Source organism: Phoenix dactylifera, chromosome 3, assembly GCF_051530095.1.
Source record: "Phoenix dactylifera cultivar Ajwa chromosome 3, Ajwa_hap1_PhDact_Kaust_v1.1, whole genome shotgun sequence".
NCBI lineage: Eukaryota > Viridiplantae > Streptophyta > Magnoliopsida > Arecales > Arecaceae > Phoenix > Phoenix dactylifera.
In genome coordinates this window covers 15,968,258-15,972,224 of record NC_143192.1, presented here as the reverse complement: position 1 = coordinate 15,972,224, position 3,967 = coordinate 15,968,258, and the positions used below count along the sequence as shown (strand labels likewise).

The 3,967-nt window shown below is 39.6% G+C and overlaps 1 long non-coding RNA gene across 2 annotated transcripts; it reads right to left on the bottom strand.

The window, feature by feature from the left end:
* Positions 1-1,721: 1,721 nt before the first annotated feature.
* Positions 1,722-2,327, bottom strand: LOC113460984 (uncharacterized). 2 transcript variants are annotated; one of them, XR_016399785.1, is made up of 3 exons: positions 2,194-2,327; positions 2,005-2,108; positions 1,722-1,862 (listed from the first exon to the last, which is right to left on the bottom strand). It is a non-coding gene; the product is annotated as an uncharacterized LOC113460984 (long non-coding RNA). The 2 variants fall into 2 exon arrangements; XR_016399786.1 differs by having other exon boundaries at positions 2,005-2,093; positions 2,194-2,321.
* Between the last annotated feature and the right edge of the window lie 1,640 nt (positions 2,328-3,967).

The following is a 3,967-nucleotide window of genomic DNA, read 5'->3' as shown; positions in this document are numbered from 1 at the left end:
AATTTCTGATCATTCATATTAGTGTAAGAGCCATGCACTGCTAAAGGTCAATAAAATAACCTTTTGTGTTGTTTATCAGCAATGCTCATTTCAGTTATGTGTGGCCTTCCTGTTTCCCATTGTTCCTCCTCTTCTTTTCTCCTAGTTCCTAATCTTTGAAGTTTGAATCTCTTTCTTTCTGTGTCTTTTCTTTTCTAAATCCGTCCAACTTCTACAGGGACCATGCATGATACTGTGTCTGCTAACAGAGCATCTGAAGCATTTTATCTGGCTGGAGGTGTTGACATTTTGGCATTGCCATTTCCTTTACTGATATTCATTGCCTGGCAAGCAAAATGCAAGTGCATTACAGATTAATTTAACATAAAAATCAATTTAACAGAAAAATCTCTTTCCCTAGGAAGGGAAGTTGATTGAATTCTAATATATGTTAACTTAGGTAATTATTTTCTGGGAGGTGCTTTTGCTGTATGTGAACATTGGATATGAGAAGGAAATTTTGCTAACCACCGATCAAGGAACCAAATAAACCCGTTGGTTGTTCATTGATTTGCCTGACTGCACTAAAGCTGTCATCATAATCAGCAATTAATGGGGTAGTCCATTACTTACCAATTTATTTTTACGTAGAAGATGCATGATTTAAGAGTTCAGACTCTTGCTTTAGCTGCAGAGTAACATTTTAAGGTTAGGTTAATTCCAACTCAAGATGGCTTAGCCAGCCGAAGCACCAATCTTATTTATGCTTGGGCATGCTTATTCCCTTAGGGGCCCCTTAATAAAGACACAAAGCAAGCATTGCTCAAAAATATAAATTGTTTGCTGTATATTATGTAGCATATAGTTCTTTATATTAAAAAAACTAAGAATGTGGAATGAGATTGCAGCAGAAATAAGCATGCACACTTGTATGAAAATTGAGGCACTGGCGAAAACAAGTCACTTAGGTTACAACATGCATAAAAATATACCTATGTATTTATATTTTCCTTGCAATTGTTTTAGAGGACTGAATCTGCTTAGTGGTTGTGTATTGAAGACTAACAAGAGCATCACTTGATCTAGTTTGCAGATGTTCGTAATCTTCTACAGATTTCTTATCTTCTTCCATGTTTTGATTTATCTTCCATCCTTCTGCATAAATTGGTTCAGCTGAAAGGAAAAGGAATGACAAAGTAGAGAAAAACCTCCACTATGAACAAACATCCAATCACATCCATGGACAGAAAGTTCTTTCTATCCAACAAACAAGGTTTCGTTCAGATGTAGGCTTTGACATCACATACCCCTGATGCCATGAAATTCATTTTTGATTTCACTCTTCAGTATTACGAGCAAGCTTCAAAACTGGCAACTGTCTGTGAACATTTATCTGTTAGCAGATATTTTTCAGAATTAATACCATCAGTTAAACTTGTGCCAGATAATGCTGGTCTTACAAAGCCCTGCACAGTAGCCGTTGGAAACATATAATGGAACTGATCTGGTGGGCTGAAAAATGAAATATACTGAAAAGAAACAAAAGGGCGTGAACAAAATTATCATTCATAAAATGTCAAACTCTGATGGTACCTGTTCACCAAGGAGCCTAAAAAATTATCTATATATTAGAATATGGTAATTGTGCACTAAGAACTAATTTACACTTGATATTGCTTTTTTGCATGTGCTAATGCAACTCTTATTTTCCCCTGACGATCACTTATTTCAGTGTTGAAGGTGAAGAAAGGAGTCTTGGCACCGGAGATTAGACTGCTTCTGAATTAGTGCCTTATAGGCTTGATTTTTGCTTAAATATCATGTCTTGTGACTTCTACTACTGAGGGGGATTGGTGGAGAAGAAGCCATAATGATCACACAGCCTGCATTTTAGTAGTTAAGATACCGATTAACAGGACTGAGATGAACCATAAAACCTAGGGTGCCCTATGAGGGGCCTTATATCATGCTTTTCCCATGCCAATGAAACCTAATTTAAATGGTGATTGAGATGAAGAATCATACCATATCCAGTTTGAGGAATTGCTATGCAGATCATCCAGTGCTACCCTTGCTCACTGCAATTCCTCAGCAGAATTTGCCATATTTAAAGCCTTCACAGAGAACTTCTGATCATGTATTATATAACAAAACTGCCTGAAGATGCTCCTGTTTTATGGTAAAACGGCAACATAATAAAGAGGAACCATTTACCTTTATGTCTGAGAGTTGCTATTCATTCACCAACTTTGCTTTGAGACTTACGCAGCTGCTGTTGTTGTTTAGGTTGGTCTTGAAGACAGAAATCGTTCTTGTAAGAGCTCTGAATCAGTTCATCATCACTGATGGCTTCAACATGAAGCATTAGATTGCAGGTCACCCAGGGAGCCCTCAGCAATAAATTTTTCCTATAAGGGACAGCTTCTCGAGCCAAGTACTCTGCAGCTGCTCCCGCCAGCCACAGTGGAAAGAACTCTGGTTTCTGATCATCGAGCGCCATGTAAAACAGATGTGTTCCAGTGCATTAACACCCTCCACAAAATTCCAACTCCTCACAACCATTAACAAGTATAAGTTTAAGTGCAGGGATGTTTGATACTCCTTCCAAACTTTTATCGTCAATCAAGCTTAATTTTGTAACAGAGAGGAGGTTTTGTATTTCTCTGAGGTTATGCGCACCTTTAATATATAGATCTCTCAAGGCAGTGGCATGGCAAAGGAGCCTATCTGGAAGAGACCTCAAACTGGGACACTCAACAATCTTCAATATCTCAAGAGAAGGTAGCAACAACATTATCTGGTTATCCTCCAACTGCCACCACCATTCTGCCCAATTAGGCATGCCGATGAAGAAAAGTTTCACTAGCTTGGCGAAGTAGGAGCCTTTCACCAGCACTGCTTCCAGCCACCAATAATTCAGATCCAATGCTTGTGACTGCAGAAGCACCTGAAATCTTGAAGTAGTCTAGTTGTGGTAGCAATCCAAAGGGTGGAAGCTGCTTGCAATGAATACAATCTTCTAGCCCCAATCTTTGCAAGTTGAGAAGCAACGATGAGAGTTCCGTCATCCAGATGGCCAAAGTACCACGGATGCTAAGGCTTTCTAGTTATGGCAGTGGGCAGAGCTCCTTGAAGACCTCCTTAATCTTCTTGATCTCTTATTCACTGCATGCATGAGGATGTACATCAGAATTGCTTGGTAGTTTGCAGTGCAGATGTAGGTATCGAAAACAGTCGAGGTTTGGTTACAAGTGAAGCAGCTTTTGCTTCAGCTGTGTCTGATACGCTCTCCAACTTGAATGCGGTAAGATATCTGAGCTGGGAGAGGGATTTCCAGCTCTTCCAAGGTGCATAAACCATGTTTGTGATGTCCCTTGTGCTTGTGCTCCTGCGAACCATCCCGCTATTCACCATTACTCCAGTAAATAAATTTAGATGCTGCAATCTCCATATTCCCATCAAGTGGTGTACCTTCAAGATAAAGAGTTCTTAGATTCGTTAGCTGTAGGACACTGCAAGGGAGGCTGTGCAAGTATTTACATTCTGCGAGGGTCAGGAATTGCAGGTTTTTGAGATTACTATGCTCTCTGGTATTTCTCTTATTTGAGTACCAGTGAGATTAAGAAATCTCAAATGTATAAGAGCTGTTAAGGAAGTTGGTAGATTGCTAATGGCTGTATCTTTGAAGTTTAGGATCCTCAAACACCTGAGTTTTTCGAAAATATCTTTGGGAAGATTGCAAACAAGTGGTCTGTGAAAGGAGCCTAAGGTCCTCAAGGATGTCTGCTTCATGATCATGTCAGGAATGGCCACTAATTCCCCATCTACAATGGATTAATAGCGTAGTTTTATTGATGATGCGGTGGAGATGATATTGTCTGTAAATCCTTGTTCGTCCCCGGTGGAGCCACTCATGCATCCTACAACCTGTTTTGCCATAGAAGCTAAGATCTGGTTGCAGAAGGCTTCTCTGCAAACTCTTTCTAAA